Consider the following 26,338-nt stretch of genomic DNA (forward strand, 5'->3'; position numbering starts at 1 on the left):
ATTCTGTCTTAAATCTTCAAAGGACTATATTAAAACAAAGTTCTTTAGGCATACATAGAACTTTTAAGGAAAGAAAACACTCAGTCTTTTCCGTTCCGTAAGGCTTAGCGGGGCAACGGCCTTGTCGCAGTGGATACACCGGTTCCCGTGAGATCACCGAAGTTAAGCGCTGTTCGGCACTTGGATGGGTTACCATCCAGGCCGCCACGCGCTGTTGAAATTTTTAGAGATGCACGTAGCCTCATGATGCCAATTGAGGAGCTACGCGACCGAATAGTAGGGGCTTCTGTAAAGCATACCAACATAACGACCGGGAGAGCGGCGTGCTGACCCCACGACCCTCCTATCCGCATCCTCCACTGAGGATGACACGGCGGTCGGATGGTCCCGGTAGGCCACTCGTGGCCTGAAGACGGAGTGCTATAAGGTTTAATGAATCCATTTGGTTAGATCTACATTTAAAACCAACTTTGTTTGCGTGGCTATCATCCGGAGCAAGCACAGAAATATTTGTTTTGCATCACAAAAAGAAAACGTAGTTTTTAAATCCAAAACTACGTTTAATATGTTTAGAAAACTGCAACTCTGTACTCATCAGTGATTTTCGGTTACAGATACTGTGTTAAAATTTAAAATACCTGTATTTCCATCCTCTAGTTTAGACGTCGGAGAACAGTCATTTACTAAACTACGTAGAATCTGCCTACTGCAAGTAAGTGCACATTCAGTCACAGACACAGGAGAGAATTTTGCATAGAGCAGTAACTTTGTCCTCTTATTTTTACGTTTAACTCACGTTATTGTATCAACTACCTCCAGTAAAATATAACTCTCCTTCTGCCACAAGAGTGCGTCGTAAGCTAGGCAATGTGGAATCTATTATCACTTCAGACAAAAATCCTGTCAGGAGATCTACCGTCATTTGTGGCACTAAATGATAATACACTTGTCTTGGTCACCAAACTAAGTTCTTATTTATCATCCCACGGCGCGCTTCGGTAGAATTCCATCATCAGACCTTGTTAAAATCAATGCAAAGTATCTTGTTGCTTTCTACTCCATTCCTCACCACTATTTCTGTTTTCGTCCTAGTACATCACAAGAAGAACTCTTATCATGTTTATCGCTGGGCCATGCCATGAAGCATGTAGATCGTACCGCGTGAAGTTCGATAAGTGTGCGGCTCTGTGATTGGCCTATCCTCGTCGATCTCGCCTGATACAAAGTCCAGCAGTACCATTTCCATCGGTGTACTGTTGTGAATTAAGTGCACTCTCCCGGTTTATGTAGACCACTTTCTGGTCTGTATAAGAATTAGAGCCTCTTTATTCCTTCGTCGGCTGTGTGGAGTTTTCTACGCGTGGACTTCGCAATTTACTGTTGGCATTTATAGCTGGGATGCTCCCCAACAGCGCTGTGTGACCGCTCTCGGCCCACACTTCAAAAGACGGCGATACCTCTTCCGAGAGGATTACTACATACGTTTGCCGGCAGAGTGTGTAATTTCGTCTTTGAGATGCAATCGTAGATTTGTGCGCGGTGTCCGGTAACCATTAATCAGCGGCCCTGAAATAACCTGTCGTCGGTAATGACTGGCTGTCCCGCACGTCGCCCCACAGATGGTTGATATACTCGTACCACAAACCCTGATAGCGCGCTCTTGCCCTGGGCAGGGCAGGATCTTACAGCCTGTCCACTACGTTCGTTACGCGCTGACGAACACGCGGGATGATCGGAACTTGGGAAAATAAGCTACTCCATGACCTTCCCTCAGACTTTTCCGCCAATAATCGGAACATCGTTAAAATGGATGGACATGTTTTTCTCGGACGTAGATTGTAGCGTCGATTAGGCTGTTACGTATGTCCCTTGGCCTCTGTAACTTATTCGGGAAGAATGGTAGAACGATTACTCTTCACAGTTTTACGAAAAGGGGGTGGGGGGGAGGAGGCGCTAATTACAGATGGACGACGCAAGCTGGAGGAAACAAGCAAGAGAAATATAATTATTGGTATAAACACAAGTTGATACATCTCGAAATACGTAATTTCTGTCCTCTTCGTGATAATTGTTATACATAAATTAGTTTAGATATGTCTCCGTATAGTCAAAAAGTGTCGCAAAATGTTCACAACCTTGCGTCAAAATTCTTTTTCTTTTAAGCTTTTATTAATGGACCACTACATTTCGGCAAAGTGTCTTAATTTGTTTGTAAATTATTAGATAAGCTGGAAATGCTGTGCGTAGCTACTGCGTAAAACTCTCGACGTACTTAGTTATCATAATGCACCTAATAGGTCTACAGTACAAGGGACCGATAAAAAACTTGGGACTACAGATCCGATAACAAACTGTTGAACTTCTGAGAGACGCAGATTTTAACAGCGAATTTACTGCACTATACTAACAAATCTTTTCTATCATGGCTTCCGTAGGGTCAGCGCAGAATACTACACCTCCGGAATGCCAGTGCCAGATAAAAGATAAAGCAATCAATTTGTTGCAAAGAAAATTTCTGGCTCCACTCGCGTGCCGAAACTGTAATCGGAATGAACCACTAACTGTTTTAACATCGACTGACTTCCTTCTTTTATGAGTTTCCCATTTTCTGTGTCTACATAAATAAACAATAAACAGTTCCTGAGTTTATGGCTGGGATCTAAAATGTAATTTCGAAAGTGACAATCAAGCCGGAAACCTGTAAAGAAATTCGTCAAAAGAGTGATAGTGTGTCAGAGACATGAAGTCCATCTTAGATACGACTTGCTGGTGGCATGTTACAGTTTTTCAAACATCAAGCAATTAATTTCATTTTTTACAAAACTCTTCCATGTAGTGAGCTCTACTATACAGCGCAATCTTTATATATCGAAGCAGTTTTATGTACTGAAGCGCCAAAGAAACTGGTATAGCCGTACGTATTCAAATACAAAGATATATAAACAGACAGAACACAGAGCAGCAGTCGGAAACTCCTACATAAGACAACTAATGTCTGGCGCAGTTGTTAGGTCGGTTACTGCTGCAACAATGGCAGGTTATCAAGATTTAGGTGAGTTTGAACGTGGTGTTATAGTCGCCGCACGAGCGATGGGACACAGCATCTCTTACGTAGTGATGAAATGAGGATTTTTTCGTATGCCCATTTTGCGAGCGTACCATGAGTATCAGGAAACCGGTAAAACATCAAAACTCTGACATTGCTGCGGCCGAAAAAGATCCTGCAAGAACGGGATCAACGACGACTGAAGAGAATCATCCAACGTGACAGATTCAATCCTTCCGCAAACTGCTGTTGCTCGCCCCGACAGCTGACTGGTCAGCGCGGCGGTCTGTCACGCGAAGTGTCCCGGGTTCGATTCCCGGCTGGGTCAGATATTCTCCGCTCAGCGACTGGGTGTCGTGTTATCCTCACTATCATTTCATTATCATCAGTAGAAGGCAACGGGAAACCACCACTGGAATCACTTCCCTAGACGCTCATGCAGTGGACCTCTCTGACGAGGCTTAACGGAAAGTTTAAAAAAAAATTGCTACTGATTACAATGCTTTCCATCAACAAGTGTCAGCGTGCGAACCATTTAGCGAAACATAATCGATATGGGCTTTCGGAGGTGAAGGCCCACTGGTGTATCATTGATAACTGGACGACACAAAGCTTTACGCCTCGCCTGGGCCTGTCAACACTGACATTGGACTGTTGATGACTCTAAACATGCTGACTGGCCGGACGGGTCTTGTTTCAAATTGTATCGAGCGGATGGACGTGTAGGGGTATGGAGAAAATCTCATGACATCATGGACCCTTCATGTCAGCAGGGGACTGTACAGTCTGGTGGAGACTCTGTAATGGCGTGGGGGCGAAGGTGCAGTTGCAGTGATATGGGACCCCTGGTACGTCTAGATACGATTATAACAGGTGACTCGTACGTACGGATCCTGTCTGATCACCTGCATCCATTCATGTCCATTGTGCATTCCGAGGTACTTGAGCAATTCCAGCAGAACAATGCGATACCCTAGACGCCTCGAATTGCTATAGAGTGGCTCCAGGGACACTCTTCTTAGTTTAAACACTCCCGCTGGCCACGAAACTCTCCAGACATGTACATTATTGAAGACATCTGAGATGTCTTGCAACGTGCGGTTCAGAAGAGATCTCTCACACTCTTATGGATTTATGGACAGCCCTACAGGTTTCATGGTGTCAATTGCTTGCAGCACTAGTTCAAACATTAGTCGAGTCCATGCAACATCGTGTTGCGGCACTTCTGCGTGCTCGCGGGATCCCTACACGATATTAGGCAGTTGTATCAATTTCTTTGGCTATTATTACATCAGAACGCTGCTCTTTTATGAATCTTTTTTCAAGAGTTGTACAGTTATCCGATAAGCTTATTGCAGTATATATATACTTTTTCTCAATAGTAGGTGACGTTGCTGAGCAATTTTTGTCGATATCACGCGGAGTGGTGGCTGTAGCTAGACGCATGGGAAATTCCATTTCGGAAATCGTTAAGGAATTTAGTCTGCTGAGATCCGCAGCGTGAAGACTGTGCCAAGAATAGCAAATGTCATGCATTATATCTCACTGTGAACAACGCAGTAGCCTTCACTTAACGACCGAAAGCAGTGGCGTTTGCGTAGAGCTGTCAGTGTTAACAGACAAGCAACACTGCGAGAAATAATCGCAGAAATCAATGTGTGACATACGAAGAACGTATCTTTCAGGACAATGCTGCGAAATCTGACGTTAATCGGCTATGACAGCAGACGACCGACGCGAGTGCTTTTGCTTACAGAATGACATCGCCTGTAGCGCCTCTTCTGGGCTCGTGACCATATCGGTTGGCCCCTAGGCGAATGGAAACCAGTGGCTGGATCTGACGACTCCCGATTTAAGTTGGTATGAGCGCAGACCCCAGCAAGACATAGATCCAAGTTGTCAACAAGGCAACGTGCAAGCTGTTTGTGGCCCCATAATGGTGTGTGCTGCGTTTACACGGAATGGATTAAGTCCTCTGGTCCAACTGAAGCGTTTATTGACTGGGAACGTTAATATTCGATTACTTAGAGACCATGTTCAGCAACTCACGGACTTCATTTTTCCAGACAACGAAGGAATTGTTATGGATGACAATCCACCATGTCACCGGGCCATAACTGTTCGCGACTGGTTTGAAGAACTTTCTGGACAATGAGAGCGTCTGATTGGGCGCCTAATGGAACATTTATGGGACACAATCGAGAGGTCAGTTCGTGCACAAAATCCTGCACAGGCCACACTTTCACAACTATGTGGTGCTGTAGAGGCAGCATGACTCAGTATTTCTGCAGGGCACATCCAACCACTTTTTGAGGCCATGACACGTCGAATCACTCCACTACGCTGGTAAAAAGGAGGTCCGACACATATTAGGATGTATCCCATGACTTTTGTCACCTCAGTGTGTTAGCAACTTCCACTGTTTCACGTGATTACATTGACTACTAAATTACCTTATGACGAATGTGATACGATACCAATTCTCCAAAATGAAGACCATGTCATGTGTTGTGAGCACTTTCTCTCAATTCATTCGTACCCCAGTCTTGATGTTGTTGACTACAGTAACGAAACCACTTGGAGACAGATAAATATGTCTGACGCTGATACAAAACTTCTCGGATAACTACAATTCCTCAGAAAGGTTAAACGCTGGAGACAAGTGTCTCTACAACACTGTTTGATTTCTGAGTGTAGTTAAGGCCCAACTTTGTACAGCCTTCAACAAATTATTTTGGCCGGCCGAAGTGGCCGTGCGGTTAAAGGCGCTGCAGTCTGGAACCGCAGGACCGCTACGGTCGCAGGTTCGAATCCTGCCTCGGGCATGGATGTTTGTGATGTCCTTAGGTTAGTTAGGTTTAACTAGTTCTAAGTTCTAGGGGACTAATGACCTCAGCAGTTGAGTCCCATAGTGCTCAGAGCCATTTGAACCATTTGAACCCAACAAATTATTTTGTTTGTCAGAGAAATATTACCAAATACATGAATTCACACTTGGTGCCCTAAACAACCGCGCTGAAATCACGTTCTGTACCCGTGAGAACGCATTCTGCCCCGTGCGTTCGAGGATTCTGTCCGGTTCCTCGTAACTCCACCCAGTGAGTACATTTTGATCACAACAAAGATGTGCAAACATGGCCGAGACATTATTGACTAATTAGTCTGCTTTATTTGTCTTTGACTCGCGGAAGCACGGAATATTGGTTTCGATGCACAGAATACAATTCTTATCAGAGGTAAAATTCTGACGAACATTTACAGTGATTACTTATCTTTTCACTCCACACTTTATACCGACGAGAATTTACTGGCGGAAAAATCTAGTGAGAGCTGAGCCTTCTGATGGACATTTTTTTTCTTTATTCGCACCACATTGTGCACTTTTCCTTTCAGACCTGTGAGTGTCTTCTTAGGTCTAAAGCTTCCTAGTAGGCTATTATTATGAGTTTTTGTTTCGATAGTAATGTATTTTTGCTTTTTAAGGCCGTGTGAGACAAAGGAAAATGTTAATTTCGGTGTCCTCAAGTATCTCACAACACTCCTTCATGACCAGATGAGAACATTCAACAGTGTGGCTTGTCTTAGCTCCATGAAACACCACATATAGGTTTGGGATTTAATTCAGAAAACTGACTGAAAGTACAATGAGCAAGGAATTAACGACCTGTCTCTACAGTCTTCGTGAGTCAAATTCTGCTGATGAAAATGTATTCTGTCTCCAGGATTCGAATCAGCTACGATCGCATCATGTCGTCCTAGTACTTCCCAAAATTATTCAGCTGGCAAGAAATTCAAGATCTCTCGAATAGATGAAAGGTATTCGCAAACGATAGATCTTCTTAGATGCCCGAGACTATATGTACGAGCATTATTTTGCTGCAGGATGAGTATGGAATTACACTCAGCAGTGGTAGAATGTAGGCCAGAAGCAAATATCGACATAGCTCTGTATTATTTGTGTCGCGGCAACAAACCGGAAAGATGATGGGCAGATATAACAGCTCGTTCCCGCAATGATAACGACTGATATTCCCAATGTTTGGTGTTCAGATTTCAACGGTTCAGTGCTGTACTGCCCGCTACAGTTTCCAGAACATGCAGTAACCATCATCTGCACTAAGATTAAAGTAGCACATTACTTGATCGTTCATGCATCCAAATACAACGTACCATATACTAATCAAGATGAGCTGGAAGATGTGTAAATACGGGGTAAAAATCGTAGAGGATGTCACGCAACGAGGTAGCTCTTTTCTCGAAGGCACATACCAGCTTAAGAAATTCTTGCCAACGTAACTGATCACAGCAGGATCTTAGTCATCATGTTGATTTCTACATCCATCAATACATAAGCCCCTGTAAGGGAACAGAAGACATTACTTGCTTATATAGACACATGCTTGAAGAGATGGGGTAGCAGATCGCTTCAAAAAATGGCTCTGAGCACTATGGGACTTAACGTCTGAGGTCATCAGTCCCCTAGAACTTAGAACTACTTAAACGTAACTGACCTAAGGACATCACACATATCCATGCCCGAAGCAGGATTCGAACCTGGGACCGTAGCAGTCGACCATACATTTCCTGGTCGTGCTATGGTGAGTGTGTGTGTGTGCGTGTGTGCGTGCGTGCGTGTATGTACGTGTCTACGTTTTTCACATAATATGCGGTAGGAAAATATTTAATTCTAGTTCAATATTTTTATCATTTGTTAGTTTAATGGTACTCGATTCAACATCCTTGAGCCCGAGCTCTACAGATGTAGATGTCTTGTGGATCAGCACCATCACAGTAGTAACAGAATTTTTCAATAAAACAAACTGAAAAGTTTTATGGTAAATCTCAGGAACCCCTTCAATCCTTCATGCTCCATGCATGTTTGGGGAATGTCCCATCATTCCTTTAAAGCTGCAGACCAAGGGATTATCCCAGCTTCCGTGCAAATAGGAGCGTCTTCCAGTACTCCAGCTGACACACCAATCTCGATGAATATGAAGCTCTCCCAGATTGCATTAAACTTATGTACTACAGCCACTCTCCATAGCAGTAGGCGTTCGCCAGTAGTCGACACTGCAGACATAGTGCACTGGTCGTGGAATCCAAAATGGTGCAGACAAGAAAATAAAAGTCAAAGATGACATTCGCAGGGAATTAAAAAATGTGGGGTGGCGGAACTAATCTAGTTCTGCTAGCAGGAAATAAAAAGCGAAGTTCAAAATTTCATGAAAGAAAAAATTTTAAATTAAAATATGAAAGATGATGGAACTAGCTCACTTGTACTAGTGACCATAATGGTGCCATGTTGAAAAGTACCTGAAGAAACTGAAATATGCACCATGTTCAAAAGTATCTGAGTGACACGATTTATTCATCAAAACATTACGTTAAGAGTGTAGCATTACGGAAAGGATGCTGCATTTCAATGTCTAAAATATGTCAAATATTTCCACTTCTGCATTGTCTCTCATATTTATCAAAATGTATACGACTCACTTACTGCCAATATTGATATAACTTACAGGTTAGTCAAAACGCTCATTTAATAAATGCACCATACATTAAAGAAACCGAAATACTTAAAAATTTGTTCTATAACATTACAAAACATGCATGGAGACAACTGCAGATCTATCTTACAGCTTTAAGTTTACTTACGACGAGAATAGTATGACCTTTCTACCCAAGTAAACAATGTTATTTCCAAGTCTAAATATTCTGTACTACTCGTCAAAAACTAGTCTTAGTCCGACTAAAACCAATATCAAAGTCAGACAAACTTTATAGTGACCCCCACGTTATGACATTGTCTTTGTCTTTCAGTACAAAACGTTTGTCACTTTCTGTTGATAATGCCAGCTTATGCCGTCACACAACGGAAACTACATGGCACTTCCATAAGACAGTACACTGGACACTAGTAATACACATGCATACCTGTATACATAAAAACGAGATCTGTTAGTATTTGAAGTACTTTTCAGTCTAACCCAAATATTACAGTGATCCCACGCTAGAGCACTACCTTTATTTCGCAGTAGAAAACGTTTGATTTCTTCGGCTGATAACACTAACATAGTCTGTAACACAGTGGAGAATAAAAGCACGTGCCCTCCATACATCACCATGTTATACCAAAATTGTAACAAGTGGCCCTTGTTATAGCGAAATATCCACAATGACAGCTTTGTAATTATAATTTCAATAACTCTAAATGCATGCTCAGAGCTTAATTAAAGATTTCAATTAATTTGATAAACCACTGACTGACTGATCCAACCAGTCACAAGTGTTCCCAATGGGGGTAGGCGCAAAATGGTAGGCTAGCATGCTAGGCAGTCTTCGACTAGTACTGCGTCGGGCAGTATATGCACACCATGGATGTTGTCAAGGTCGTGTAAAAGTGAATTAATTCTTGAACTGCCTTGGAAAACTTTTGTGTGATACTGCACAGTCATCAAAAGTATGTGGCTACACTTATAAGCTTTAATGGTGTTCGGTAAGAGACGACTGGAACTCATGATATTTGATGAATAAACAGCTTTTCGGCCAACTCCAGAGCTTACTTTGAGATTGAGGGCAATGCATATCAGGCAACATCCCTTTATTTTGTGACTTTCATTGCAGTGGCGTTGAGATGTTCCACTTGCCATTTCATTAGTAACTCTTAATTGCTCAGATGTTAGGATATTCGACTGGTGGTGAAGGAAACCAATGGTGACATCAAGAAAACTTTGTAAGACGTCTAGTAAGCAAATCTATCCTTGTATCAAGCCAGGGAAGAATGAAGCTTACTAGGCTTTTTCATTGCAAACTGGTTAACACAGCCCTCCACATGCAACAAGTCACAAAGAACAAATTGTGCTGTTAGCATATCTGACACAGTGTTGTGTCACAGAAGGAACATTCCAAATCTCATCCTAACTGGTTGAGCTGTTGGATTAAGAACCACTACAGGTAGAAGGTAACAAACGTTTTGTAGTGCAACTAGCATAAGGGTGTCTATAAAGTTTGTCTGACTTTGATACCGGATTTAGCCGAATTAAGACGAGTTTTTGACAAATAATGCAAAAAATTCAGATGTGGGAATAACATTGGTTACTTTGGTTCAAAGATCAGACTATTCTCGTGAATAAACACACTTTCATCTGTATGTTAGATATGTAGTAGTGAGCATGTGTGTGTTTTTATGTTCTGGAACAGGTCTTTAGATACTTTTGTTTCCTTAATACATGGTACATCAATCAAAATATGCTCATAGACTAACATACAAGTTATATTGGTAGTGTCACTAACTGAGCCACATGTATTTTGATAAGAAATATAGACGATTTTAGTTTGGTACAAGATCGATTGTTTCTTATACGATCAGAAATCTGTAATTATACTATGGTATTATGATAAGCAATCAGCTTGTATTTTGTACATGAAGCCTTCACTTATTTGATAAACAAATTTCTCTTTTTGCAAATATATTTTAGATATGTCAAACTTCTACCTCTGTGCGCAAGCCTGTTCCATCATTGCCTTTGACTATGTTGCATTCTATGTAAACATTTCGTATTTTATTCAGTCTGTGTTCCTCTTGTGTCTTTCAAAAATATGTAGATTAAGTGATTTAAAACAGTAACCATCTCGGCTAAACGCACCATTTTTGGTTTTGTTCGTTGTGCTTAAGTGTCAAAGAAACTACATAAAACCAGCAGAACGTAGCTACAGGTGTGTAAAGGTAATTAAAAACCTATGTTGGTGAGGATATATTGTCAACTATATTTTGCTATTGTACTCCCATTATGGTGCTTGCTGATGTGAAATTCAGTTTTACATAGCTTAAACTATGTACCATGAGTAACATAGCTTCATGTATGCCTATGATCTAAATGCCAATATCTTTACAAACTTTCAGACAATTAAGACATAGAAATAGCTGTTGGTACTTAATTTGAGAAAAGACAGTTATTTTTTAATGTCAAATCTCGCTTACACATTAACTGCAATCTACCAGTGGTTTGCATGTTATTTTAGCTAAACATGAGATTTACGGAACAATTTAAATATGGTAATCACATTGAAATAACCATTAAGTGTGTGCGCCTACATGTTTTTGACTAATAATACCTCTTTTTGCACTACTGGTAACGTATTCCCACTTAGGTCTTGGAGAAATGGTTAACTTCACGCTTAGCACGTTACTGTAACAACATGCCTTTCATACCCTTATATAAAAACAGTACCGATAGTTTGGTATTAGTTGGAGTCTTTCAGTACCTTACAGCTATATTGCAGTAATTGAGACTGCCTGTTTGTGTGTGCACTCGTCTGCTTAGCGTAGAATTTTAGTGAACAAGTGTTTTGTACAGTAATTGGCTTGGTCAGTTCATTTCTGCGTATACACTCATTGAGGCTTAAAATTAAATATCAGATATTACTGTAGTGCCTACTTCATGTGTTTAGTACATCTACCGAACAATCTAGGGATGGGAGTAGCATTGGGGCAATCAATTTGGCTTGGTTCAAATGGCTCTGAGCACTATGGGACTTAACATCTATGATCATCAGTCGCCTAGAACTTAGAACTACTTAAACCTAACTAACCTAAGGACATCACACAACACCCAGGCATCACGGGCAATCAATTTCATAGTACGCAGTCACGTTTCAGGTATCACTTTGATAGAAGTTGTGTTTTACACCAATCGTGACGTACGTTCTACTATGGTCGTTGGTCGTCTACAAGTGCTGCTTAACCAATTAGTTCATGGTATAAATACTGTGTGCATGTGTGTGTGTGTGTGTGTGTGTGTGTGTGTGTGTGTGTGTGTGTGTGTGTGTGTGTGTGTGTGTGTGTGTGTTGCTGCTGACAAATTTAACGTATTTTAGACATAAAAATACTGCGACTATCATATCGGTATTCGCCTTCAGTAATTTGACGAAACCATGAAAAAACTAAATCAATCTCTATAGTCAGGAATTTGAACACATCTTCTCCAGAATACACGTCTAGTGTTTCAGCCATTGCATCAGACCTCTCGCTACAACAGAAATGGGTGAAAAACCAGTTTTAATGATTGTAATGATTTGTCTGGGCTCAATAAACAACTGATGCTACTTCGAATTTGCGCGACACGTACTACAAAATGGTTCAAATGGCTCTGAGCACTATGGGACTCAACTGCTGAGGTCATCAGTCCCCTAGAACTTGTTGTTGTTGTTGTGGTCTTCAGTCCTGAGACTGGTTTGATGCAGCTCTCCATGCTACTCTATCCTGTGCAAGCTTCTTCATCTCCCAGTACCTACTGCAACCTACATCCTTCTGAATCTGCTTAGTGTATTCATCTCTTGGTCTCCCTCTACGATTTTTACCCTCCACGCTGCCCTCCAATGCTAAATTTGTGATCCCTTGATGCCTCAAAACATGTCCTACCAACCAATCCCTTCTTCTAGTCAAGTTGTGCCACAAACTCCTCTTCTCCCCAATCCTATTCAATATCTCCTCATTAGTTACGTGATCTACCCACCTTATCTTCAGCATTCTTCTGTAGCACCACATTTCGAAAGCTTCTATTCTCTTCTTGTCCAAACTAGTTATCGTCCATGTCTCACCTCCATACATGGCTACACTCCATACAAATACTTTCAGAAACGACTTCCTGACACCTAAACCTATACTCGATATTAACAAATTTCTCTTCTTGAGAAACGCTTTCCTTGCCATTGCCAGTCTACATTTTATATCCTCTCTACTTCGACCATCATCGGTTATTTTACTCCCTAAATAGCAAAACTCCTTTACTACTTTAAGTGTCTCATTTCCTAATCTAATTCCCTCAGCATCACCCTACTTAATTCGACCACATTCCATTATCCTTGTTTTGCTTTTGTTGATGTTCATCTTATATGCTCCTTTCAAGACACTGTCCATTCCGTTCAACTGCTCTTCCAAGTCCTTTGCTGTCTCTGACAGAATTACAATGTCATCGGCGAACCTCAAAGTTTTTACTTCTTCTCCATGAATTTTAATACCTACTCCGAATTTTTCTTTTGTTTCCTTTACTGCTTGCTCAATATACAGATTTAATAACATCGGGGAGAGGCTACAACCCTGTCTCACTCCCTTCCCAACCACTGCTTCCCTTTCATGTCCCTCGACTCTTATAACTGCCATCTGGTTTCTGTACAAATTGTAAATATCCTTTCGCTCCCTGTATTTTACCCCTGCCACCTTCAGAATTTGAAAGAGAGTATTCCAGTCAACATTGTCAAAAGCTTTCTCTAAGTCTACAAATGCTAGAAACGTAGGTTTGCCTTTTCTTAATCTTTCTTCCAAGGTAAGTCGTAAGGTCAGTATTGCCTCACGTGTTCCAACATTTCTACGGAATCCAAACTGATCTTCCCCTAGGTCGGCTTCTACCAGTTTTTCCATTCGTCTGTAAAGAATTCGCGTTAGTATTTTGCAGCTGTGACTTATTAAACTGATAGTTCGGTAATTTTCACATCTGTCAACACCTGCTTTCTTTGGGATTGCAATTATTATATTCTTCTTGAAGTCTGAGGGTATTTCGCCTGTCTCATACATCGTGCTCACCAGATGGTAGAGTTTTGTCATGACTGGCTCTCCCGAGGCTATCAGTAGTTCTAATGGAATGTTGTCTACTCCCGGGGCCTTGTTTCGACTCAGGTCTTTCAGTGCTCTGTCAAACTCTTCACGCAGTATCTTATCTCCCATTTCGTCTTCATCTACATCCTCTTCCATTTCCATAATATTGTCCTCAAGTACATCGCCCTTGTATAAACCCTCTATATACTCCTTCCACCTTTCTGCCTTCCCTTCTTTGCTTAGAACTGGGTTGCCATCTGAGCTCTTGATATTCATACAAGTGGTTCTCTGATCTCCAAAAGTCTCTTTAATTTTCCTGTAGGCAGTATCTATCTTACCCCTAGTGAGACAAGCCTCTACATCCTTACATTTGTCCTCTAGCCATCCCTGCTTAGCCATTTTGCACTTCCTGTCGATCTCATTTTTGAGACGTTTGTATTCCTTTTTGCCTGATTCATTTACTGCATTTTTATATTTTCTCCATTCATCAATTAAATTCAATATTTCTTCTGTTACCCAAGGATTTCTATTAGCCCTCGTCGTCTTACCTACTTGATCGTCTGCTGCCTTCACGACTTCATCCCTCAGAGCTACCCATTCTTCTTCTACTGTATTTCTTTCCCCCATTCCTGTCAATTGTTCCCTTATGCTCTCCCTGAAACTCTCTAACCTCTGGTTCTTTCAGTTTATCCAGGTCCCATCTCCTTAAATTCCCACCTTTTTGCAGTTTCTTCAGTTTCAATCTGCAGTTCATAACCAATAGATTGTGGTCAGAATCCACATCTGCCCCAGGAAATGTCTTACAATTTAAAACCTGGTTCCTAAATCTCTGTCTTACCATTATATAATCTATCTGAAACCTGTCAGTATCTCCAGGCTTCTTCCATGTATACAGCCTCCTTTCATGATTCTTGAACCAAGTGTTAGCTATGATTAAGCTATGCTCTGTGCAAAATTCTACAAGGCGGCTTCCTCTTTCATTCCTTCCCCCCAATCCATATTCACCTACTATGTTTCCTTCTCTCCCTTTTCCTACTGATGAATTCCAGTCACCCATGACTATTTTATTTTCGTCTCCCTTCACTACCTGAATAATTTCTTTTATCTCGTCATACATTTCATCTATTTCTTCATCATCTGCAGAGCTAGTTGGCATATAAACTTGTACTACTGTAGTAGGCATGGGCTTTGTGTCTATCTTGGCCACAATAATGCGTTCACTATGCTGTTTGTAGTAGCTAACCCGCACTCCTATTTTTTTATTCATTATTAAACCTACTCCTGCATTACCCCTATTTGATTTTGTATTTATAGCCCTGTAATCACCTGACCAAAAGTCTTGTTCCTCCTGCCACCGAACTTCACTAATTCCCACTATATCTAACTTTAACCTATCCATTTCCCTTTTCAAATTTTCTAACCTACCTGCCCGATTAAGTGATCTGACATTCCACGCTCCGATCCGTAGAACGCCAGTTTTCTTTCTCCTGATAACGACGTCCTCTTGAGTAGTCCCCGCCCGGAGATCCGAATGGGGGACTATTTTACCTCCGGAATATTTTACCCAAGAGGACGCCATCATCATTTGATCATACAGTAGAGCTGCATGTCCTCGGGAAAAATTACGGCTGTAGTTTCCCCTTGGTTTCAGCCGTTCGCAGTACCAGCACAGCAAGGCCGTTTTGGTTAATGTTACAAGGCCAGATCAGTCAATCATCCAGACTGTTGCCCCTGCAACTACTGAAAAGGCTGCTGCCCCTCTTCAGGAACCACATGTTTGTCTGGCCTCTCAACAGACACCCCTCCGTTGTGGTTGCACCTACGGTACGGCCATCTGTATCGCTGAGGCACGCAAGCCTCCCCACCAACGGCAAGGTCCATGGTTCATGGGGGGAGGAACTACTTAAACCTAACTAACCTAAGGACAACACACACATCCATGCCCGAGGCAGGAATCGAACCTGCGACCGTAGCGGTCGCGCGGTTCCAGACTGTAGCGCCAGAACCGCTCGGCCACCAGCGGCCGGCCACGTATTACAAAAAATTTTGCTAAGGATATCCAGAGTCGCCTTTTCACATTCCACAGGCTTATGATTCGTTGAACCACTTTCACTTTATTTCTGTACCATTTCATACACGAACAGCGCATGGGAAATGCGAACCCTTAAATCTTTCCGTGTCAGCTCTGACCTGTCTTATTTGATGATGATGATCGTTTTTCCCAATGTAGATGAGCGTCAATGAAATATTTTTGCAGCCAGAAGAAGGAGTTGGATGGAATTTTCATGAAAAGAACTTTCCGTAACGAAAAACGCCTCTTCTTTAATAATTGCGACCCCAACTCGTATATTATATCCGTAACACTCCCTCCTCTGTTTCGCTGTAATACAAAACGAGCTACCCTCTGTTGAACTTTCACGATGTCCTACTTCAGATCTATAAAACCTTCTGTTCTGCACTGTGTGGCTACATTGCCGATTTTTCTTCTTGTATATAGAGATAAAGGCTCCTCCTCATTGACATAAAACGTAGTGACAGTATCACTAGAAAGTTCTAGAGAACAGGACGGGAAACATCGTCCATTGCTGAATGAAATTTTCATTCTGCAGTGGAGTGTGCGCTGATATGAAACTTCCTGGCAGATTAAAACTGTGTGACCGACCGAGACTCGAACTCGGGAACTTTGACTTTCACGGGCAAGAGCTCTACCGAATGAGCTACCCAAGCATGACTCACGACTCGTCTTCACAGCTTTACTTATGCACAGTAACTGATCTCCTACCTTACATACTACACAGAAGCTCTCCTCGCAGGAGTTTTAACCTGACAGGAAGCTTCATATCAGCGCACATTCCTCTGCAGAGTGAAAATTTCATTCAGAAACAGACTATGTTTTCCATCCTGTTGTCTAAAGCTTTCTATTGATACCGTCACTACGTTTCGTGTCACCGTAGATGAACAGTTCTCCCCACATAAAAGAAGAAGAGTATTTAATGTAGCCACATAGGGCAGGACAGAAGGTGGAAAGTATGTTAACGTATTTTCGACCTCTCAAATACACTCCTGGAAATGGAAAAAAGAACACATTGACACCGGTGTGTCAGACCCACCATACTTGCTCCGGACACTGCGAGAGGGCTGTACAAGCAATGATCACACGCACGGCACAGCGGACACACCAGGAACCGCGGTGTTGGCCGTCGAATGGCGCTAGCTGCGCAGCATTTGTGCACCGCCGCCGTCAGTGTCAGCCAGTTTGCCGTGGCATACGGAGCTCCATCGCAGTCTTTAACACTGGTAGCATGCCGCGACGGCGTGGACGTGAACCGTATGTGCAGTTGACGGACTTTGAGCGAGGGCGTATAGTGGGCATGCGGGAGGCCGGGTGGACGTACCGCCGAATTGCTCAACACGTGGGGCGTGAGGTCTCCACAGTACATCGATGTTGTCGCCAGTGGTCGGCGGAAGGTGCACGTGCCCGTCGACCTGGGACCGGACCGCAGCGACGCACGGATGCACGCCAAGACCGTAGGATCCTACGCAGTGCCGTAGGGGACCGCACCGCCACTTCCCAGCAAATTAGGGACACTGTTGCTCCTGGGGTATCGGCGAGCACCATTCGCAACCGTCTCCATGAAGCTGGGCTACGGTCCCGCACACCGTTAGGCCGTCTTCCGCTCACGCCCCAACATCGTGCAGCCCGCCTCCAGTGGTGTCGCGACAGGCGTGAATGGAGGGACGAATGGAGACGTGTCGTCTTCAGCGATGAGAGTCGCTTCTGCCTTGGTGCCAATGATGGTCGTATGCGTGTTTGGCGCCGTGCAGGTGAGCGCCACAATCAGGACTGCATACGACCGAGGCACACAGGGCCAACACCCGGCATCATGGTGTGGGGAGCGATCTCCTACACTGGCCGTACACCACTGGTGATCGTCGAGGGGACACTGAATAGTGCACTGTACATCCAAACCGTCATCGAACCCATCGTTCTACCATTCCTAGACCGGCAAGGGAACTTGCTGTTCCAACAGGACAATGCACGTCCGCATGTATCCCGTGCCACCCAACGTGCTCTAGAAGGTGTAAGTCAACTACCCTGGCCAGCAAGATCTCCGGATCTGTCCCCCATTGAGCATGTTTGGGACTGGCTGAAGCGTCATCTCACGCGGTCTGCACGTCCAGCACGAACGCTGGTCCAACTAAGGCGCCAGGTGGAAATGGCATGGCAAGCCGTTCCACAGGACTACATCCAGCATCTCTACGATCGTCTCCATGGGAGAATAGCAGCCTGCATTGCTGCGAAAGGTGGATATACACTGTACTAGTGCCGACATTGTGCATGCTCTGTTGCCTGTGTCTATGTGCCTGTGGTTCTGTCAGTGTGATCATGTGATGTATCTGACCCCAGGAATGTGTCAATAAAGTTTCCCCTTCCTGGGACAATGAATTCACGGTGTTCTTATTTCAATTTCCAGGAGTGTAGATGTGCGTACTTTCCTCAATGCCGATTCCTGTCCAGAGGATAATTTCACCTATATGATAGTAGTATGTAACTGGCGCTAATGCAGAATTGTCTTGCGTTACAAGTTTCCTACTGATCGATGTCGAACCCCCAATGATCGACTACCCAGTATCTTCGGGCGGTGCCGAGCTTCTAGTGGGACACACATTTTGATTCTGATTGGATAAAGTCCATCATATTTGAAACGACAAATCGAAATTTCCGTTGCTATTCTGTGAGGTTTTGAGACTTTAAAGCTGCTGAAGAGATCTTCAATTATATTACTTTTACCACAGGGCTGTGGGAACGAGACCAAAAAGTGGTTCCAATGGCTCTAAGCACTATGGAACCTAACATCTAAGGTCATCAGTCTCCTAGACTTAGAAATACTTAAACCTATCTAACCTAAGGATATCACACACATCCACGCCCGAGGTAGGATTAGAACCTGCGACCGTAGCAGCAGCGCGGTTCCGGACTTAAGCGCCTGGAACCGCTCATCTACAGCGGCCGGCTGAACGAGACCAATTTAACCAGGTTGTTGTTTCTCATAGCTGGCCTTTTCCCGATAGTCAAATACATACCATTACCTGAAAACGAGACCACAACTATGAAGATAGACATTGGGCAATATCAGTGGGAATTTCTACTTGACACCGTAAGCGACAAGCATTTGGTAACAATGTCAAAGCGATCATAAGGGACCGATTACAAACAATGCCAACAACGTCTTGTTTTCATGTTGTAATACTAAGCACTTTAACTCCAACTTTACCTTAAAAAGCACTCGCAGCATATTTTCACAGAAATAATAATTATTTAATCAATAATTTCATAGTTGCTTAGTGCTATAGTAAATGAGGTTACTTACACCGAAATCTGCGAAAACTGCAGACTCCAGAAAGAATGTACGTGTGGAGGAGTCTACCAACAACGAGCGTGATAGATTTACACCAAAGAGCCGACAAAGAACTGGAAAAGTGACAGAAAGATCAAATATGCCTCATTAACGTCAAATAGAACAGTATCAGCATGGGAGTTCGAACGGGGTAGAGCGATTTACAGAAAATTGATACGTCGTACTACGATAATTCGTCTCGCAAAGCACACGGTAGTACGAACGTAACACAAGTTGTCCCCGGAGGAATGGTCGATATTCTGGAGTATGATAGGAGAGATCAAATGGCTCTGAGCACTATGGGACTTAACATCTGTGGTCATCAGTCCCCTAGAACTTAGAACTACTTAAACCTAACTAACCCAAGGACATCACATACATCCATGCCCGAGGCAGGATTCGAACCTGCGACCGTAGCGGTCGCGCGGATCCAGACTGAGGCGCCTAGAACCGCTCCGCCATTCCGGCCGGCTAGGAAAGATCGTTCGAAGCAAAAGGGTCTAGTAAACACGGGCTTTAAAATGCAAGCCTTAAAAGAGCTATGAGCACTTGTTCATTGTCGCTAATATGAAACACATCTCTTCTGTTGAACAAGTGCTTCCAACTGTTAAGTTATGTATTTCAGATGCCATGTTTATTAGCCTTTCTTGCTTAGAGTGATCGTTCCTCTCATATTTCTGAATAGTAACCACTCCTCCTAGGATACCCTTCATAAGAAAGCTGTATGCAGCAATGAGGGAAATATCACTATTTATTTCAACAATAACACCAATAAAAAGCGGAATATTTAGTAGTCAAACAGGTCGAGGAGGAAGTGAAGGCCGGCTGTTGTAGCCGAGCGATTCTAGGCGCTTGAGTCCGGAACCACGCGGCTGCTACGGTCGCAGGTTCGAATCTTGCCTCGGGCATGGATATGTGTGATGTCCTTAGGTTAGTTAGGTTTACGTAGTTCTAAGTCTAGGGGACTGATGACCTCAGATGTTAAGTCCCCTAGTGCTTAGAGCCATTTGAACCATTTTATTTTTAATTTTTTTTTTTGAGGAAGTGTACTTCCCACAGGTATACGATCTACATGCGTGTGTGTGTGTGTGTGTGTGTGTGTGTGTGTGTGTGTTTATCACTGCAGATTACCTTGATTCTTTAACAATAACCCACAAAGAAATTCGATTTGAGCTAATGATTTTTTGAACAAATCGGATACATGGTTTCCATTATTTACGGAGCAGTGTTCTCAACGCCTGTATGGATGGACTTGCACCACACCAACGGTTCCTATGGTCGTTAGGTACTGGAAGATCTGAAAATGGTCTCTTAGAAGATCGAAACCGGTCACTTGAAAATGCAGTCACCACCGTGTGTATTGAAAGAAGTTATAACGTTATAAAGATCGCTGTTTTTCCTATTACAGCGTACCAAAAAAAATTTACAGGAACAGTGGAAACGTAATATTATTTAACGGATGATACGCTTAGATACCTGTAAGGAGAGAGTAAACACAGCTGAGAGTAAGAAGGGACATGGATAGTTCAGAATCATGGTAAAAATGTAGTATTCATAAGAAAACAAAGACGATGACCCAAAAGTGGACACAGGCGCTGACACAGTGTTCGGCGTAGCTTATGAAACTTGATGTTACTGTAATTGTTGTTGTTGCTATAGTCGTTGTTGTTCTTGATGATGACGATTATGATCATGACGTTTCCTGAAATTACAGTGACTAACAGTTGGAGATGTGTGGAATAACTTTCGTGGTACTTCTGGAATAAAATACATGCGTAGGAAGAGTGAAGAACGCGGCTTGACATGCGAGCTGCGACTTTGGGGTGGAGCTGTGAGCCTCCTTGGGCGCGGCGCATTGTCACTCGCGAGGGCGGGTCCTCGCGGCCCATTGGTCAGTCCGTTGCGCCCTCCCGTCAGGGGGTAATCCCTCTGAATTAGGTGTATAACCATTAACATAGCTGGCCGCTGCCTAATAAGGCGCATATATAACACGAGCAGCCCATTACCGGCAGGCCGACCGTTAATAACGGGGCATAATGAAGCCCATAAAACAGCCGCCTAACACGGAGGGCGCAGCGCGCCGCGACAGCGCTGCTCACTGCCGCCACTAATTCCCTGCGCTCGGATATAAAACTATTCTCATAATAAAATACTCGCCTCTGCCCCCCGCCTTCCCTTGCACGGAGGTTGTAAAGTCGCGGTGCGCCCGTCCGGCCAGGGTTGCTCGGGGGAAGCGGCGAGCGCAGCCTGCTTACGGACTCGCTGCACTCCATTAAGCGACGGAGACGAGGAAGTGCGCGCTACCGCCGCCTCTGCCGTTGTCCGCCGGTCCGTATCAGCGACGGACTTCCCGAACTAAAAGAAGACGCGGTGCAGCGTGCAGCAATTCGGCTGCAGGAATTTCATTTCGGCCTCCTCTCCACGTACCTCTGATGTATTGAGAAGTCAGCGCCAACTTCCGCCCTCTGTTTTTTTAATTAAATCGAGTAATTTATGCCGCCTGTCTTCGTCGAGGACGAGGATTATCCCTCTCATTTTCTTTGTTTCCCTTTTTCCCCCCTGCTGCATAAAAGAATTATACGAGTAGTATCGTCTCTAACATTAGTCACGCACCGTGTTGCGAGAAAAGCGCCTCGACCGAGAGATGAAATAATTCACGTAGTGAATTTATCGCGTTCTAAAGTCAACGATCACGGAATGCAAACGTACCTAAGCACGAATCTCGAATTTCCGTAGTATACCGGCAGCAGTCCAGCCAGCATTCTAGTAAAGAGAAACGTTACCAGTCACGGAAAACCGTAAAATAAAGAGGTAGAAAAATTAAGTTCTACGATGAAATAACATAATTAAAATGAAGTTATTTCTACTCCGTCGAAAACTCATCTTCACATTACACTAAGATACACCGTACCCTATTAAAAACTCTTGTAATTTTGGAAGTTTCTGTGCGTCATACATTAACACTTATAAAACCCAACGCACCATGTAGGGTAATCCTTTCATCTTGATCACCAAAAATAACTTTTTGTTCAGTGGCAAAGTAGAAAAAAAAATACGAGAAGCAAATGCTGTTTCGCTAGCACGCAAGAATGATTGCGTTGTCTTCCTTGCACTTTTGGTCGCTACGAAGATATGAACGTGTACTGCCTTTTGTAAATAGCGCATTAAACTTTCATAGTACTGTGCTGGCACACAGTGCACGTATCGAGTGTAACACACTTGGCCAAGTACTGGAGTTGACAGTAAACAGATGAAGGCACAAGGATAATGTACATCGGTCATTTAGTCAACCGTCTTTAGTTGAAGATTTTTGTTTTTATACGTATTTTGTAGCTTCAGGACCCGATGGAATCCCTGACAAAATTTATACGGAACTAGAGACACGCCCTGACAGCACTGAGTATCTAGGGCTGGACGACTTGTTTATAGTATGTAGTGTTTGTTATGTACAAATCTTTTTTCTGAATCATTCTGTCTGTTATTAGAAATCACATCAAAATTCCTATTGTACTTTCTGCGATTAGCCTTACACACAGACAGAAAAGGCGGCGGGAGCTTTAATTTATAATAGTATAGATTTGCACCTGACTTAGCTCCTCCTAGAAAGGGTTGGAGTCCTTTAACTCTCAGTAACCGAAGCGCTAGATGCCACTCTTCTAGATTCGGAACTTGACAGTTAAAACCACTCTGTCATCAACTCGGACTATCACTGTCACCACTACATTCATACCTAGTTGTCTTCGATACATCGAAGCCGGGAGTTGTGCTTCTCTTGACACGGACAATCGGAGCCTCCATCAGTGGTCCGCACTACAACGACCATTGCATCTGAGTGACGACATCGCCCAGAACCGCTACTACACCCACAACAGCGGCAATCTATACGACACCGCCTGCTACCTGGAGAGCACGTAGGGAAACTTTTACATGTCGGACGCTCGCAGGACCTATTCACAACACTTCAGCAGCACCACGGGCGCCACTGCCACCCAGGTAACAGCAGAGTCACCGCCAGAAATCGTACAACCAGTCGCATTATCGCCAGCAACGTCAACAGTCGCACCATCGCAAAAATCGCAAAATAGCAGCAGTCATACCATCATCAGTAGCAACCACATCACCACCGGCAACAATACCAGCCACAATGCATACTACGATACCTGCAGGTAAACGTTCCCTACCCTAGTCATCCAACAGTCTGCCTACCACAACCAATCAAAACCTATCATAAAACCTAACAAAAAGTCTAATACGACAGAGCGTCAGGGTGAAACCAAAAGGACCCAGCTATCTTTTTCAGATAATGATGAAATGCAGGTAGAAATCATTCAAAAAATGGCTCTGAGCACTATGGGACTCAACTGCTGTGGTCATAAGTCCCCTAGAACTTAGAACTACTTAAACCTAACTAACCTAAGGACAGCACTCAACACCCAGCCATCACGAGGCAGAGAAAATCCCTGACCCCGCCGGGAATCGAACCCGGGAACCCGGGCGTGGGAAGCGAGAACGCTACCGCACGACCACGAGATGCGGGCGTAGAAATCATTCCCGAATCACGAAACTTAATACTTTTCTCTTCCCTTTCTATGAAGCCTATATGACCCCAAATTCCTAAACACCACCGAGCGAGGTGGCGCAGTGGCTAGCACACTGGACTCGCATTCGGGTGGACGACGGTACAATCCTGCATCCGGCCATCCTGATTTAGGTTTTCCGTGATTTCCCTAAATCGCTCTAATCCAATTCCGGGATTGTTCCTTTGAAAGGGCACGGCCGACTTCCTTCCCCGTCCTCCCCTAATCCGATGAGACCGATGACCTCGCTGTCTGGTCTTCTCCCCGAAACAACCCAACCCAACCCTAAACACCAAGACACTCTTCAGTCATATTCAACGATATCTAACCGCACTGAAAATCCAACAAATCAGCGCCAGGAGAGCGTCCATAATAATCAAAATCAAACATGCAAATTTCCAATTCATCCTTATTCTAAATTGTTCCATCTTTTGCAGGGAACGCAACCTTAACAACCCTCACGAACTCTCCGACAAGACAACCACAGCCTCCACGCTGCCCCCAAAGTTCACAGCAGTAATGAAAAAGGTTGACTTAGAGCAAACACAAAAAAAAATTGAAAGTGAATTCAACTCACAAACCAGGTTCAAATGGTTCAAATGGCTCTAAGCACTATGGGACTTAACATCTGAGGTCATTAGTCCCCTAGACTTAGAACTACTTAAACCTGACTAACCTATGGACACCACACACATCCACGCCCGAGGCAGGATTCGAACCTGGGGCCGTAGCACGCAAACCAGTAATCAGCGTGCGCAAGGCACTACGTATTCATAGTGATATGGACCTTGCTTCTTAGTAAGAGTATTCTTAGAATCACCTGACAGCACAAACAGATATATTAAAAGTGTGGTCTTGATTTACCGCATAGAGCATCCTGCAGAAGCATCTCGAACAACCACACACATGCACCAATGTTAGCGATGCCTCCAATTTAACGCCCACCTTATCGAAAATTGCAAGAACCCGCTCACCTGTCCGCACTGTACGCAAGATCACCTTCACAAACATTACGCAAACCTAAAATGCCCACCTACTTTCAACACCTGCGACCGGTCTCACCGTATGTACTCACGAAAATGAAAATCCAAACTTCCTCCCGAAAACCCGAACTCACTGTACCAATTCGCACAGTTGATACACCACTCCACTCAAACAACTCTCTATAGCCTCCGTCCATCACTAAATACATCATCTGTTTAGTAGCATTAGTCCTTCAAGATATTTTCCTTCTGAGAAACCCCACATCCTACAGCAAGTATCCCTCGCCACCTACGCCATCTTCCATCTTAATACATACATCGCATATTCCAAAAATCAAGCTCACTTCATATTTGATCGTGTCGAAACACCCATACAAAAAACTAAGTCTCTAACACGTCCATGTCTGACTGAAAACTGCGCAGCATAAATATAGTGCAACAAAGTATCATATCCCTCTGCTTCAAAGAACATCTTCATATCCAATACCACCGACCTCAAGAAATAAATGCCCTACTCCTCAAGGAAATTTCACTACAACTTATCATTCAATACGCATAGCTCCTTACATCCTGCATCACACTGATACTACCAATCATACTGCGTGCGGCAGAGAAGCCATCGCTCATCTCCAAAATATCGTTTCTAACCCGAACCAATCCAGAATGATCCAACTAATCACCAGTCCTCACCATCCTGCTCCCAAATCTTTAACCTCTGCTACTATCTACATCCGCCCTCAGCAACGATATTTTGGAGATGAGCGATGGCTTCTCTGCCGCACGCAGTATGGTTCAAATGGCTCTGAGCACTATGGGACTCAACTGCTGAGGTCATTAGTCCCCTAGAACTTAGAACTAGTTAAACCTAACTAAGCTAAGGACATCACAAACATCCATGCCCGAGGCAGGATTCGAACCTGCGACCGTAGCGGTCTTGCGGTTCCAGACTGCAGCGCCTTTAACCGCACGGCCACTTCGGCCGGCTCACGCAGTATGATTGGTAGTATCAGTGTGATGCAGGATGTAAGGAGCTATGCGTATTGAATGATAAGTTGTAGTGAAATTTCCTTGAGGAGTAGGGCATTTATTTCTTGAGGTCGGTGGTATTGGATATGAAGATGTTCTTTGAAGCAGAGGGATATATTTTGTTGCACTATTTCCTACCCCACCTAGACCTAACCGTTACCACATAAATCGTCAATACCGACGTTAACCTACAATCCTGCACAAATGCCAAAAAAAAAACAGCCGTGGCACCAATTTACCAACATCCGCAATGACCAAGATATGCTCATACCTGCCCCCACTTGGCCTGACCCCGATGCCATTATTGCCTCACCTAACCTTATGAGGCGCTATCAGAGGTCGTAGATCATACTGAGAGTGATAATCTACCTGCCCTTCAGATCTTATACTGCGTGTGAAGCTCAATGCTTCCTATTAATAACCATCCACACCAACAAATTCCGGATTAATCCCATGTAGACTGAGATGCGTACTATGCCCATACCGTATTCTGATCGAAAGCCACGTCTCCAACCTTCAAAACCCTCATGACATCCGGTATGAGGATGATTTCTTACAACACACCATCTCAGGTGTAACTTCCAGTCATATCCCACTCCGAGCTACCGACTATAATCATGCTACCCTCCCTCCACGAGTTGCCTGCACCAAGAATCCCGTTGTGTCTGCAGATAATTCCTTTGAACTCGTTCCTGGGACACGCTCACATGCCA

The sequence above is a fragment of the Schistocerca nitens genome, chromosome 3 (assembly GCF_023898315.1).
Source record: "Schistocerca nitens isolate TAMUIC-IGC-003100 chromosome 3, iqSchNite1.1, whole genome shotgun sequence".
In the NCBI taxonomy this organism is placed as follows: Eukaryota; Metazoa; Arthropoda; class Insecta; order Orthoptera; family Acrididae; genus Schistocerca; species Schistocerca nitens.